The sequence below is a fragment of the Oncorhynchus mykiss genome, chromosome 1, assembly GCF_013265735.2.
Source record: "Oncorhynchus mykiss isolate Arlee chromosome 1, USDA_OmykA_1.1, whole genome shotgun sequence".
NCBI lineage: Eukaryota > Metazoa > Chordata > Actinopteri > Salmoniformes > Salmonidae > Oncorhynchus > Oncorhynchus mykiss.
In genome coordinates, this window is record NC_048565.1 from 20,468,730 (window position 1) to 20,484,934 (window position 16,205).

At 42.2% G+C, this 16,205-nt stretch overlaps 1 protein-coding gene across 4 annotated transcripts in view; it reads right to left on the reverse strand.

Annotated features, from left to right (window-relative positions):
* Positions 1 to 13,083, reverse strand: part of LOC110506262 (protein strawberry notch homolog 2) — a 113,823-nt gene extending 100,740 nt beyond the window's left edge. For all 4 annotated transcript variants that reach the window (XM_036967004.1, XM_036966954.1, XM_036966919.1 and 1 more), the window contains exon 1: positions 12,910 to 13,083. The gene's annotated coding sequence lies outside the window, so the exon portion shown is untranslated. The remainder of the gene's footprint in view (positions 1 to 12,909) is intronic.
* Positions 13,084 to 16,205: the final 3,122 nt, after the last annotated feature.

Sequence of the window (16,205 nt, forward strand, 5' to 3'; positions counted from 1 at the left end):
TAACAATAAGGAGATCAAGAAAAAGAGGGTATAGGAGCGAGAGCTACGTGCATGACACAAACAGGTGCTGTTAGATTACAATATTATTTTTCTGCCTGTTTGGAACAGTGTAAACACTAAATACATTAAGTAATATCAGCCTGTTCTAATGCAAAAATATTTATTACAGCATAGCAAAAGATTTTAAAAAGCATTATCTATGAAATTGCTTTCTCTTACATTTTGCCATTGCATTAGGCTAGGTGCTCACGGAATCAGTAGGCTATTAAACAAACACTCAAACAGGCAACAGATGCAAGATCGGTCTTATTTCATTAAATATACAGTACCAGTCAAAAGTTCGGAAACACCTACTCATTCAAGGGTTTTTAATTTTTTACTATTTTGAAATAATACACATGTAGAAACCAAAGAAGTGATAAACAAATCTAAATATTTTATATTTAAGATTCTTCAAAGTAGCCACCCTTTGCCTTGTTGACAGCGTTGCACACTCTTAGCATTCTCTCGACCAGCTTCACGAGGTAGTCATCTGGAATGCATTTCAATTAACTGGTGTGCCTTGTTAACAGTTCATTTGTGCAATTTCTTTCCATCTTAACACGTTTGAGCCAATCAGCTGTATTGTGACAAGGTAGGGGTGATACACAGAAGATAACCCTATTTGGTAAAATAACAAGTCCATATTATGGCAAGAACAGCTCAAATTGGCAAAGAGAAACAGTCCATGATTACTTTAAGACATGAAGGTCAGTCAATCCGGAAAATGTCAAGAACTTTGAAAGTTTCTTCAAATGCAGTTGCAAAAACCATCAAGTGCTATGATGAAACTGGCTCTCATGAGGACCACCACAGGAAAGGAAGACTCAGAATTACCTCTGCTGCAGAGGATAAGGTCATTAGAGTTACCAGCCTCAGAAATTGCAGCCCAAATAAACGCTTCAGAGAGTTCGAGTAACACACATCTCAACATCAGCTGTTCATGGGAGAATGTGTTTGAGTCAGGCCTTCATGGTCAAATTGCTGCAAAGAAACCAATACTAAAGGACACCAATATAAAGAAGAGACTTGCTTGGGCAAAGAAACATGAGCAATGGACAGACCAGTGGAAATCTGTCCTTCGGTCTGATGAGTTCAAATTTGACGCAGAGTAGGTGAACGGATGAGCTCCGCATGTGTGGTTCCCACTGTGAAGCATGGAGGAGGTGTGATGGTGTGGGGGTGCTTTGCTGGTGATACTGTCAGTGATTTATTTTGAATTCAAGGCACACTTAACCAGCATGGCTACCATAGCATTCAGCAGCAATACGCCATCCCATAAGGTTTGCGCTTAGTGGGACTATCATTTGTTTTTCAACAGGACAATGACCCAACAACTCCAGGCTGTGTAGGGGCTATTTTACCGAGAAGGAGAGTGATGGAGTGCTGCATCAGATGATCTGGCCTCCACAATCACCCAACCTCAACCCAATTGAGAAGGTTTGGGAAGAGTTGGACAGCAGAGTGAAGGAAAAGCAGCCAACAAGTGCTTTGCATATGTGGGAACTCCTTCAAGACTGTTGGAAAATAATTTCAGGTCAAATCAAATCTTATTGGTCACATACACATGTTTAGCAGATGTTAATGTGAGTGTAGCGAAATGCTTGTGCTTCTAGTGCCGACCATGCAGTAATATCTAACAAATAGTCTAACAATTTCACAACTACCTTATACACACACAAGTGTAAAGGAATGAATAAGAATAAGTACATATAAATATACGGATAAGCAATGGCCGAACGACATAGGCAAGATGCAGTAGATGGTATAGAGTACAGTATATACAGTGGGGAGAACAAGTATTTGATAACCTGCAAAATGGGCAGTTTCCTACTTACAAAGCATGTAGAGGTCTGTAATCATAGGTACACTTCAACTGTGAGAGACGGAATCTAAAACAAAAATCCAGAAAATCACATTGTATGATTTTTAAGTAATTAATTTGCATTTTATTGCATAACGTACGTATTTGATACATCAGAAAAGCACAACTTAATATTTGGTACAGAAATCTTTGTTTGCAATTACAGAGATCATACGTTTCCTGTAGTTCTTGACCAGGTTTGCACATACTGCAGCAGGGATTTTGGCCCACTCCTCCATACAGACCTTCTCCAGATCCTTCAGGTTTCGGGGCTGTTCGCTGGGGGAAAAAAACTGACTTTCAGCTCCCTCCAAAGATTTTCTACTGGGTTCAGGTCTGGAGACTGGCTATGCCACTCCAGGACCTTGAGATGCATCTTACGGAGCCACTCCTTAGTTGCCCTGGCTGTGTGTTTCGTTGTCATGCTGGTAGACCCAGCCACGACCCATCTTCAATGCTCTTACTGAGGGAAGGAGGTTGTTGGCCAAGATCTCGCGATACACGGCCCCATCCATCCTCCCCTCAATACGGTGCAGACGTCCTGTCCCCTTTGCAGAAAAGCATCCCCAAAGAATGATGTTTCCACCTCCATGCTTCACGGTTGGGATGGTGTTCTTGGGGTTGTACTCATCCTTCTTCCTCCAAACACAGCGAGTGGAGTTTAGACCAAAAAGCTCTATTTTTTTCTCATCAGACCACATGACCTTCTCCCATTCCTCCTCTGGATCATCCAGATGGTCATTGGCAAACTTCAGACGGGCCTGGACATGCACTGGCTTGAGCACGGGGACCTTGCGTGCGCTGCAGGATTTTAATCCATGACAGCGTAGTGTGTTACTAATGGTTTTCTTTGAGACTGTGGTCCCAGCTCTCTTCGGGTCATTGACCAGGTCCTGCCGTGTAGTTCTGGGCTGATCCCTCACCTTCCTCATGATCATTGATGCCCCACGAGGTGAGATCTTGCATGGAGCCCCAGACCGAGGGTGATTGACCGTCATCTTGAACTTCTTCCATTTTCTAATAATTGCGCCAACAGTTGTTGCCTTCTCACCAAGCTGCTCGCCTATTGTCCTGTAGCCCATCCCAGCCTTGTGCAGGTCTACAATTTAACCCTGATGTCCTTACACAGCTCTCTGGTCTTGGCCATTGTGGAGAGGTTGGAGTCTGTTTGATTGAGTGTGTGGACAAGTGTCTTTTATACAGGTAACGAGTTCAAATAGGTGCAGTTAATACAGGTAATGAGTGGAGAACAGGAGGGCTTCTTAAAGAAAAACTAACAGGTCTGTGAGAGCTGGAATTATTAATGGTTGGTAGGTGATTAAATATTTATGTCATGCAATAAAATGCAAATTAATTACTTAAAAATCATACAATGTGATTCTGGATTTTTGTTTTAGATTCCGTCTCTCACAGTTGAAGTATACCTATGATAAAAATTACAGACCTTTACATGCTTTGTAAGTAGGAAAACCTGCAAAATCGGCAGTGTATCAAATACTTGTTCTCCAACCTGAACATATGAGATGAATAATGCAGGGTATGTAAACATTATATAAAGTGGAATAGTTTAAGTGACTAGTGATACATTTATTACATCCAATTATTAAAGTGGCTAGAGAATGAGTCTGTATGTTGGCAGCAGCCACTCAATGTTAGTGATGGCTGTTTAACAGTCTGATGGCCTTGAGACAGAAGCACTTTTTCAGTCTCTCAGTCCCAGCTTTGATGCACCTGTACTGACCTCGCCTTCTGGATGATAGCGGGGTGAACAGGCAGTGGCTCGGGTGGTTGTTGTCCTTGATGATCTTTTTGGCCTTCCTGTGACACCGGGTGGTGTAGGTGTCCTGGAGGGCAGGTAGTTTTCCCCCGGTGATACGCTGTGCAGACCTCACTACCCTCTGGAGAGCCTTACGGTTGTGGACGGAGCAGTTGCTGTACCAGGCGGTGATACAGTCCGACAGGATGCTCTCGATTATGCATCTGTAAAAGTTTGTGAGTGTTTTTTGTGACAAGTCAAATTTCTTCAGCCTCCTGAGGTTGAAGAGGCGCTCTTGCGCCTTTTTCACCATGCTGTCTGTGTGGGTGGACCATTTCAGTTTTTGACACACTTCAAATGGCCCTCACCTCCTCCCTGTAGGCCGTCTCGCTGTTGTTGGTAATCAAGCCTACCACTGTAGTGTTGTCTGCAAACTTGATGATTGAGTTGGAGGCGTGCATGGCCACGCAGTAATGGGTGAATAGGGAGTACAGGAGAGGACTGAGAACGCACCCGTGTGGGTCCCCAGTGTTGAGGATCTGGGGGGTGGAGATGTTTTCCAACCCTCACCACCTGGGGGGCGGCCCGTCAGAAAGTCCAGGGCCCAGATGCACAGGGCGGGGTTGAGACCCAGGGTCTCGAGCTTAATGACGAATTTGGAGGGTACTATTACTATAATGCTGAGCTGTAAACGATGAACAGCATTCTTACATAGGTATTCCTCTTGTCCAGATGGGTTAGGGCAGTGTGATTGCGTCGTCTGTGGACCTATTGGGGTGGTAAGCAAATTGGAGTGGATCTAGGGTGTCAGGTAGGGTGGAGGTAATATGATCCTTGACTGGTCTCTCAAAGCACTTCATGATGACGGAAGTGAGTGCTACAGGGCGATAGTCGTTTATTTCAGTTACCTTCACTATCTTGGGAAGCGGAACAACGGTGGCCCTCTTGAAGCATGCGGGAACAGCAAACTGGGATAGGGATTGATTGAATATGTCCGTAAACACACCAGCCAGCTGGTCTGCGCAAGCTCTGAGTACACTGCTAGGGATGCCATCTAGGAGCGGCAGCCTGCGAGGGTTAACACGTTTAAATGTTTTACTCACATTGGCTGCAGCGAAGGAGAGCCTGCAGGTTTTGGTAGGGGACCTTGTCAGTGGCACTGTATTGTCCTCAAAGTGGGCAAAGAAGTTATTTAGTTGGTCTGGGAGCAAGACATCGGTGTCCGTGACGGGGCTGGTTTTCTTTTTGTAGTCCGTGATTGACTGTAGACCCTGCCACATGTGTCTCGTGTCTGAGCTGTTGAATTGCGACTCTACTTTGTCTCTATACTGATGCTTAGCTTGTTTGATTGTCTTGCTGAGGGAATAGCTACACTGTTTGTATTCGGTTATGTTTCAGGTTGCTTTTACCATGATTAAAAGCAGTGGTTCGCGCTGCTTGATTTGTTTAACACTTCTTTGGTTTCTACATGAATCCATGTGTTATTTCATAGTTTTGATGTCTTCACTATTATTCTACAATGTAGACAATATAAAGACAAACTTTTGACTGGTACTGTATATTGAAAGCCAGGCACATTTAACAGTTAGGCTATTGATTATAGACCTAATTAAGTTGGGGTTTCGTCTCTCCTCAATTTTCTTAGAAAATTAAGCTAAGGCAAGGGCGTTTTCCTCCTCATTGCTGCTGCTCAATCTTAATATGCTGGTTAACTTTGCTATTATGCACATAGCAACATAGGGAAAGGCACCTATTCTACAGGGCACTAGAGATTGTTTCAGAACAGCGTTATCCAACGCGGGAGAAAGCTCATTTGTTATAAAATAATATTTAGAGTTACCATTATTTTTACATAATATAACCACATACAAGTTCAGTATCACATGTCTTAGAGTGATGGACTGTGCCATCCCCGCGGTCTCCACAGAGACAGGTGCAAATCACAGGTGTCTTGTGCACCACGGGGAGAAAAAAATATAAATATGCAACTCCTCGACTAAATAAAATCTCAGTCTACCAACAGCTTATTGACCAGTCGATATATAGTGTATTATCCAGATACAGATTTAGCACTTGGTGGTTTATAGCAGCTTCCCACAAGAATGGGCTTTATGTGGGGCAGGTGAACCTGTAGCCATTTTACTTCAGCAGTATTTAGCATGAGATCATCTCTAAGCTTTACAGGAATTTGGCTCTGTGTAAAGGCCGCAACACTGCCACGAAGGGCATTTCTGTCTTTTCTGTAGATGTTATAGCCATGCATCGCTACCACTGTATCAAAAGGTATTTTCTAAGTAAGTTTCAGAGATCAGAATAGGAATATGTCTGAATATGAATCATCTGTTATTAGTAATTTATTGATTTAATTAACCTTTTTTCTTATGCTAAATATGTTAATGTGGGCTATTTTTAGCACTTTTTTGGGATGCTTAGCAGAAGTAGACGTAACAATGTTAATTATGTTTGAGCTGATAGTGCAGGGTGAGGTGACCACAGTTGAATTCCTACTAGGGCACACAGTCTCAGTGCTAACAGTATAATTATGGTTCAGTGTATACAATAGCTGTAGAGGCATTCAGGAGAGTTTGAGGGGACGCAAATTAGGTTACTTACATTGTGACTGCCAACGCCCCTAGGAGAATTTACATTTGATGCAGGATTACTACCACTCAGCAACACAATGGTAGGGATTACTGATCTGGGCTTGGGTCATTGATAAGTCAGTAACGCAGCCTTCAAAATGTGTGGACAGAGTCCAGGAGACAAGATGATTTGGATGGACTCCATTTCTGTAGAGCATATTCGGTTTCCAGAAGGTGTCAAAGTTACCTATAAAAGTTATTCCAACTGAGCTACAGTAATATTTTAGCCAGGTGTGTAATGCCAGAAGCCTACTGAATCTTTCACACCGATGGTACCGGACATGAAATAATTGGCCGCTTTTTGGAATCTTTGAAAGCAAAAATCCATGATTTAAAATCATTTTTCAGCAGTTCCGAGCTAGCCCTCTTAATGACATTTGACCTCACATGGACTACAACAGCGTCAGCTCCCGGCAGCGGTCGCAAAACGGTCGGAAGAAGCCTTGTGATGTCCTGTACTTGTGCTTCAAGTTAACACAGGGTTTTTGTCCAGGGAACAGAGGTGTCTTTTACCTTAGAAGCTGCCAATGACAACAGCTGGTGCAATGGTCGAAGAGGTCCGGCTATTCTTCGTCTCGAGTGGTTTCGCAAACCCCTTGAGGAACAAAGGCCGGTGGGGCCCGATGGACCAGAGCCAGCTGTAGTATCCATCGTGGATGATGAATGAACAGGAGAACCCGAGGTAGAAGCCACTGGAGGGAGACAGAACAGAGGACGAAGGCGCAGGTACCTCCGGGTCCGATCTAGAATCTGAAGCCCCCAGGGAAGAAGGCACCGCAAAGCAGTTTCTCGCCTGGGTCCGGGCTTACGTTCGCCAAGGAGGTAAGGTTTGTAACGCAGGCTAGTAAAACACGTTTTGTCAACAACGGAAGCTGGCACCGGACGTGCAGAGCGTAACTTTGTGATTGGTGTGTGTTCGGATTTGGGAGGAGGATGTGAGGAATAGACTGAGGTGTTGATTGCAAAATCTACCCATGCAAGGCAAGCAAAACAAAATAATATAAACAAAAATCGGTCTGGTGAGTTCTCCTTAAGACAACTCGAGTGTCTGTCGTTGTCACGCAGAGGACAAAGATAAGGCCCAGAGATCCGGGACCAGGTTATACTTCCAAACGAGTTGACTGAAACCATGCACACAATAAATACCATCCTCTCAACCAGCAACACTACACTCGATACCTCAGTGTCTAATCTTTCTCCATTAATGAACTACTAATGAAACAGCCAAGCTCTGCAGTTTTTACACACATAATTGATAAGAAATTCAGAAATGGCAGCTAATCATCAATTTCTGTAGTTACTCGTGGGAATGCTCTGAGTAGATGCAAAACAAACTTTTTATTATTTAGGAATACAAATATTACTTATGCTATGAATACATTTCCAGGTAGCCTACTTCATAAGTACCAGATTTGCAGCTTGGTATGTTTTAAAATATAAATCTTACATTTCACTACCCACAACCTAGGCTAGCTTGGAGAATGACAGAATCATCTTCATCCATTAATGTGGTTGTTAATATTGCCCTAATATTTCCTTGCTGGATTAGTTCCATGTTGAAATTACAACGTTTGCCTTTCCAGAGAAGGATGTTGACACTCCTCAGACTACTGAAAGGCACAGCATTGAGCACCCTCTTCTGCATTTTAATCATCTTCAGAATGGCTCATGTGGCCGAGACACACATAGAGCCTTTTATGGTTGGCATGGTTCTATGTGTCGCCTCAGACTGTGTAGTTGGAACAGTATGCCCTTTTTTCCTGCAAGAACCATGGCTCTACCAGCTCATGTTTAATACATGAACCATAAGTCTACCTAATGAAGGCCAGAGTCCAGGAAAGACAGGAACAGTCAAACCCATTACCCATTCCTGACTCCCCCCACCTCTCTCTGCTCCTCCTCCACTCTACATTTTCACTCTTGCTCCAATCGGCCCAGAAGCTATAAATTAGATTTATCACTAGCTCTGGGATGAGGGGAAAGAGTGGTGGTAGCACAGCACAAAAAGTCCATGTCAGGGGAAGCAGTGAGCTGACAGTAAAAAAGAGAGCGCTGTTTGGGTGCATTAAATCACACGCCCTGCTCCTTGTCCCTGCTGCGTTCAACAACAGAGCCTTGTGCCCTTCAGAGCTCTGGCAGAAAGGGTAGCGCTGGAGTGCACTTGCTGACGCAGGGGAGGGGGAGCAGTAGAGTAGCACCCCCACACTGAGGCACAGTGACCGGAAGCAAGGCTGTGGATCAACTCACTCAGCCTAGCAGCAACACATTAATTAGCATTGGTATTTTGGTTATAATACATTTATAAACATAAGATTATCTAAAACTACATCCTATGGAAGCCTAAATGTTAGTTTGTACAGTGGGGCAAAAAAGTATTTGGTCAACCACCAATTGTGCAAGTTCTCCCACTTAAAAAGATGAGAGAGGCCTGTAATTTTCATCATAGGTACACTTCAACTATGACAGACAAAATGGGAAAACAAAAATACAGAAAGTCACATTGTAAGATTTTTTATGAATTTATTTGCAAATTATGGAAAATAAGTATTTGGCCACCTACAAACAATCAAGATTTCTGGCTCTCACAGACCTGTGACTTTAAGAGTCTCCTCTGTCCTCCACTCGTTACCTGTATTAATGGCACCTGTTTGAACTTGTTATCAGTATAAAAAGACACCTGTCCACAACCTCAAACAGTCACACTCCAAACTCCACTATGGCCAAGACCAAAGAGCTGTCAAAGGACACCAGAAACAAAATTGTAGACCTGCACCAGGCTGGGAAGACTGAATCTGCAATAGGTAAGCAGCTTGGTTTGAAGAAATCAACTGTGGGAGCAATTATTAGGAAATGTAAGACACACAAGACCACTGATAATCTCCCTCGATCTGGGGCTCCACGCAAGATCTCACCCCGTGGGGTCAAAATGATCACAAGAACGGTGAGCAAAAATCCCAGAACCACACGGGGGGACCTAGTGAATGACCTGCAGAGAGCGGGGACCAAAGTAACAAAGCCTACCATCAGTAACACACTACGCCGCCAGGGACTCAAATCCTGCAGTGCCAGACGTGTCCCCTGCTTAAGCCAGTACATGTCCAGGTCCGTCTGAAGTTTGCTAGAGAGCATTTGGATGATCCAGAAGAAGATTGGGAGAATGTCATATGGTCAGATGAAACCAAAATATAACTTTTTGGTAAAAACTCAACTCGTCGTATTTGGAGGACAAAGAATGCTGAGTTGCATCCAAAGAACACCATACCTACTGTGAAGCATGGGGGTGGAAACATCATGCTTTGGGGCTGTTTTTCTGCAAAGGGACCAGGACGACTGATCCGTGTAAAGGAAAGAATGAATAGGTCCATGTATCGTGAGATTTTGAGTGAAAACCTTCCATCAGCAAGGGCATTGAAGATGAAACATGGCTGGGTCTTTCAGCATGACAATGATCCCAAACACACCGCCCGGGCAACGAAGGGGTGGCTTCGTAAGAAGCATTTCAAGGTCCTGGAGTGGCCTAGCCAGTCTCCAGATCTCAACCCCATAGAAAATCTTTGGAGGGAGTTGAAAGTCCGTGTTGCCCAGCAACAGCCCCATAACATCACTGCTCTAGAGGAGATTTGCATGGAGGAATGGGCCAAAATACCAGCAACAGTGTGTGAAAACCTTGTGAAGACAGAAAACGTTTGACCTCTGTCATTGCCAACAAAGGGTATATAACAAAGTATTGAGATTAAGTATTTGGTCAATAACATTTTCCACCATAATTTGCAAATAAATTCATTAAAAATCCTACAATGTGATTTTCTGGATTTTTTCCCCTCATTTTGTCTGTCATAGTTGACGTGTACCTATGATGAAAATTACAGGCCTCTCATCTTTTTAAGTGGGAGAACTTGCACAATTGGTGGCTGACCAAATACTTTTTTGCCCCACTGTATGTTCAATACAAAGAAGACAACTTTTAGCATTTATTATTTATGTAAGATCCATTTGCTTTTGTCAATACCTATTTTTCACCGGATGTGACAAAATAAGAACAGTGGAGTAGAGTTTTTTTCATTTTTTTATTACACTCCTGACTTTATGTCAACTCATGTCAGGAAGTGAACAGCTGTCTATTGATCGAGCTCTGGGGTGCACTGCCGCTAGCAAGGAGAGGGGGGAAGCTTGTGGTTTTCATTCAGTAGACATATTCCTGCATGATAGTTAAAGAGCCTGTGTGTTGCCATTAAGCTCCAGTAGCCGTGGAGAGCGAGAGAGGTGGTCATTGGCCTTGATGTCATGAATTTCTAACCCTTCTCTATCTCGCTCCCCTCGGCCATGGTGGATAAACAGGAAGCTCAGTAACACAGCATATTCAACTGGCAATCAGCAAATAGCATCCCTCACTAGGGGAAATGACCATGGAAAAACTACCATGGCAACCTGTGCCAACGTTAGCATTTTCCCTGACTAGCCTGCAGGCATCGAAGGCAATTGTACTCTACTGGGAAGAAATTGTGAAGTGGCTACAGATTTGTAAGAGAACGGTCATTTGATTTTTTCATGAGCAATTATCCTTACTTGTGCCTACAAGGAATCAAGAGAATCTCAACTGCCAGCCATAAAAAACACTTGTGGTATCATGCCAGGCAGACACAAGAGCTAACATTTCTACAGCTAGGCCTATAAAGTTACACTGCAGTTGCACATAATACTCAGACAAGCAGGACTAAAGTTTAAGGGGTCAATGCCTCCTCACAGCTGTCAGTGATCTACAATCCAGGCAAGCTACAATGACACATGCATCGCCTCCTGCTCTTCCCCACTCCCCTCTCATAACACACATAAAGCTTCAGCACAATGCATGTGTCAACATTTCCCCTCTTCACAAGTCCAAACAGGGTAAAAATGTTTTATCAAAATTAGGGATGGAAAAATGCTTTCAGTATAAACTTAAACGACTAAAGCCAGATAGAGAGTATGTAGATGATAATGAGATCTTTATATATTTTTTTATAATATGATCTTTGAGAACTAACAATCACAAATAAAAGCTACAGTCAGGGAGAATTGAAAATCCCCAAAACAATGAATTTAGCAGATTTTGTTACTATGTTAGAGCAAAAGAAAACAGCATTAGCCAAAGCAAAATGCATAGAATTGCAGGAAATGTTCTTTAAAACAGCAACATTTTCTTTCAGCTCCATGGTAGAATATGTAGAATGGCAGGGAATGAGCTTAAAACGGCAACATTTTCCCTCAGCTCCACAAATGTTCAATGTGTTACCAAGATGGGGGCCTCTAAAATTCAGCTGCTCTGACCACACCCATTACTTAAGCCCCCTTTTGAGCCAGAAAAACCCCTGCAGACAGGTCTGGAACTGCATTGTGACTAGAGTCCATATGCCTGCTAGTGCCTATGGCCCTAAACATGCCACATTCACATAGAAAGGTATTTCAGCCAAACAAGAGATGTGCTGCCTTGCCTTTGACTGCCAGTGACTTATCATGCACCTCACAACTCCATAATTATGTGTGGGTTTGCATGTAACAAATTGAAATAAATTCTAAAACGTCTGTTTTCCATCTGAGCCTTATCAATCTATATTCTATTGGGATATGGTTGACTACTTTATATCCAACCTATCAAAAGTACTAGCTATGAAAAGAGAGATGTTAAATGTAATGTGAATTAGAGTTCCAAAGTTTACATTAAAAGAAAAGATGGTCACACTGTCCACTGATTCAGAAAGGATTAGGAAAGAAAGCGGGGATGTGAGGGCTATCAATATCACTATGAGAAAAAGGTATACTTTCAATGTGGAAAACCTGTTGTGTATTCTGTTAACTACATAACGAAAGGTTCAACCGACGATCATTCAAATACGCAATACCTAGCTAGCCACTTAATTTAAAAAAACGAACGCAGTTCTTTAGTAAAGTAAAGGCTTTACATGTATGGTTAGCGTAATAGCCAACAATACCATAGACTTCGTGTAAACACAAGCCTTAACGTTCGCTTTCTAGCTACTATAGTTATTTCAAATACTTTCCAGATATCTAGCAAATATAGTTAAGGTTGTCTTTAAATGCATGTCCGATAAATAAAATAAAGTTGCTTTGATGACAAATCATGTCGCTACAATGCCGGGAACTAGCTATGCTAGCTAACTAAGCAGTACAAAAATATTTAGGGGAAATCTTTGGTACAAAGGCAGAGATAGCTAGCTAGCTACCACTAGCCAAGCCAAGGTGCTCTCTGAGATAACTAGTTAGTACTAAAAGCGTAGCGGCTGGCTAGCGGCTGGCTAGACATAACGATAGTTAAACGAAGATTGAAAACTACAAAACAAAAACATACATTTGACAGCAATCTTTCAGTAGCATTCAAAATAACGTTAAATACCACTTAGCTACACGTTCACCAACGTTAGCTAGCTAAACAAATAGATGCTATCGAAGTGCGACGACTATTAGCTTGCCTGGCTACCAAGCTAACTATGTTGCTCAAGCTGCTTGAGAAGTCTTGAGTCGATCGAGCAGGGGATTGATAGCTAAGGTTAGCTGACGATGTGTCGTTCGCGCCGTGTTTACGTTTTACGAAAAGCTGAAATTAAACTTACCACGAATGTGTTTCTTATTCTGAATACAAGATCCGTTCGCAGTTATGTTTTCAATCGAATTATTGCTTTAAATGGACCAAAACAAGGAATTTGGTCCAACTTTTATTTTCAGTTGTTTCCTTCACTTCCTGATAGACGCCGCCATCTTGCAAGCAGATATTTCCTCTGCTGTCGTCACTCCGTATGTCACACAGTGGGATACTCCTGCCGCGTTCAATTGCTAGTCGGAACTAGGAAACTCGGAAACTTTACGACCTGCTAATTGGTTGAATGCGGCACGTGTATAACTAAAACCAGTTAGCGAGTCGTACATTTCCGAGTTGCCTTGTTCCGACTAGTATATTAACGCAGCATCAGAGATGTCGCTCATTCATGGTGCACTCAAGAAACTGGGAACTCGGAAAATACGCGGTCAAATAATGACGTCGTCGATCTTCAGATCGGAAAGTCGGAGCTCTAAGAGGTCCGAGCTCCGGAGTTGGATGAACACAATTAGACCCAACCAAATCACGAGAAAACAAAACTATAATTACTTGACACATTGGAAAGAATTAACAAAACAACTGAGCAAACTAGAATTATATTTGGCCCTAAACAGAGACTACACATTGACAGAATACCTGACCACTGTGACTGACCAAAACTTAAGAAAGCTTTGACTCTGTACAGACTCAGTGAGCATATCCTTGCTATTGAGCAAGGCTGCAGTAGGCAGACCTGGATCTCAAGAGAAGACAGGCAATGTGCACACTGCCCACCAAATGAGGTGGACTTCCTAACCTCCTGCCAAATGTATGACCATATTAGAGACACATATTTCCCCCCGATTACACAGATCCACAAAGAATTTGAAAACAAATCCGATTTTGATAAACTCCCATATCTACTGGTTGAAATACCACAGTGTGCCATCACAACAGCAAGATTTGTGACCTGTTGCCATTTTCTAGTGAAGAACAAACACCATTGTAAATACAACCCATATTTATGTTTATTTATTTTCCCTTTTGTACTTTAACAATCTGCACATCGTTACAACACTGTATATATACATAATATGACATGTGTAATGTCTTTATTCTTTTGGAACTTCTGTGAGTGTAATGTTTACTGTTCATTTTTATTGTTTATTTAACTTTTATATATTATCTACTTCCCTTGCTTTGGCAATGTTAACATATATTTCCCATGCAAATAAAGCCCATTGAATTGAATTGAACGTTCTCCAGTCGGAGCATTTCCCCCCCCCCCCCCCCCCCCCCTGATTTCCCAGTCTTCTTGAACGCACTGAAGTCGGAAGTTGGAGATTTCTGAATTCCGAGTTCCCAGTTGTTTTGAACGCGGCAATAGTGGCTTGAAGCTCGTGGATTGCAAACAGTATTTCTTACCTGCGGAAGTTACTGACGATTTAAAACAAAATAAATAGATAAGTGAGTACAGAATGTACAGCAATAAACATAGCCACCAATTGCATTTAATACAATTTAGTCAACTGAACCACAGTCTATCGCCCACCTTCGTAACATTCTCAGCTATTTTGAATAGGCCTATAGCTACATGAGTAAAACAAGGCTGGGACCAAGGTTTGTTTGACTAGGCTGGGACCAAGGCTTGTTTGACTAGGCTGGGACCAAGGCTTGTTTGACTAGGCTGGGACCAAGGCTTGTTTGACTAGGCTGGGACCAAGGCTTGTTTGACTAGGCTGGGACCAAGGCTTGTTTGACTAGGCTGGGACCAAGGCTTGTTTGACTAGGCTGGGACCAAGGCTTGTTTGACTAGGCTGAGACCAAGGCTTGTTTGACTATGCTGGGACCAAGGCTTGGGTGTTGTCAGACATGGCTCTCACATCCTCTCCTTTGGTTTCAAAATAGGCTACAGACAAATAAAATGTTACGTGTCGCATGCGCCTTGCCGTGAAATGTTTACTTACAAGCCCTTAACCAACAATGCAGTTTTAAGAAAATAGAGTTTAGAAAATATTTACTATAAACACAAAAAAAGTGTTACACCATTACACCTTATTCAGCTTCCTTAAAGCAATAACAGAGCCACACAAAAAAGTAATCTCTGTACCAAATAATAATCTTGTACAAAGTAGCCTCATATTCTTATACTGTACATTGAACAAAATTAAATGTTAATTCAGCATCAATACAGGCATGGAAACCATAATTAGCCCATAATATTAATACATTTATATTCCCATTAAGGTAAACTAAGAAGCAGATTTCGATGAACAGAGGAGCTGTGTGTGTATCATTTTCTGGTTTCTGTCATTTTGGCTGCTGAGTTATTGAATGATGCAACTGGAAGAGGTCCAATTGTTTCCAGTAAACACAGCCTTCCTTGAACAAAGTACCCATTTTCCCAACAAAGGGGTAGAATGAATTACAGGGTGAGGTTAATAGAGACCAATTAACAAGGGACAGACAAGGTGCACATTGCTTTGTCTGGACAGAGGTGTATCACCTCTTACTTTTGTAGTTGCTTCTGCTTCAGCAATTATAATAACGTGGGCCTGGATTGGGGTATAAAGTTTAGATTGCACATAAAAACAGATGCCAGTAAGTCCTTTACAAACCAAATGAAAGATTATCCAACAATGATAACAAACAGGATGGAACAGGGACGGACATTTTGTAGCTCAAATTATTTCTGGCTCACTTCTGGGTATTGTGTTATGTAATAGTGTTTTGATAGATCAACAATGCATATCTCCATTTTCCAGGTCCAATGACATTTCCTAAAGATCACAATCCAAATTTGATGGTTATGATCTCTCCTCATTTCCCTCGTGTACACTTGAAGTCAGACGTTTACATACATTTTAGCCAAATACATTTAAACTCAGTTTTTCACAATTCCTGACATTTAATCGTAGTAAAAATTCCCTGTGTTAGGTCAGTTAGGATCACCACTTTATTTTAAGAATCTGAAATGTCAGAATAATAGTAGAGAGAATTATTTATTTCAGCTTTTATTTCTTTCATTGCATTCCCAGTGGGTCAAAAGTTTACATACACTCATTTAGTATTTGGTATGATTGCCTTCAAATTGTTTAACTTGGGTCAAACTTTTTGGGTAGCCTTCCACAAGCTTCCCACAATAAGTTGGGTGAATTTTGGCCCATTCCTCCTGACAGAGCTGGTCTAACTGGGTCAGGTTTGTAGGCCTCCTTGCTCACACACACTTTTTCAGTTCTGCTCACACATTTTTCTATAGGATTGAGGTCAGGGCTTTGTGATGGCCACTCCAATACCTTGACCTTGTTATCCTTAAGCCATTTTGCCGCAACT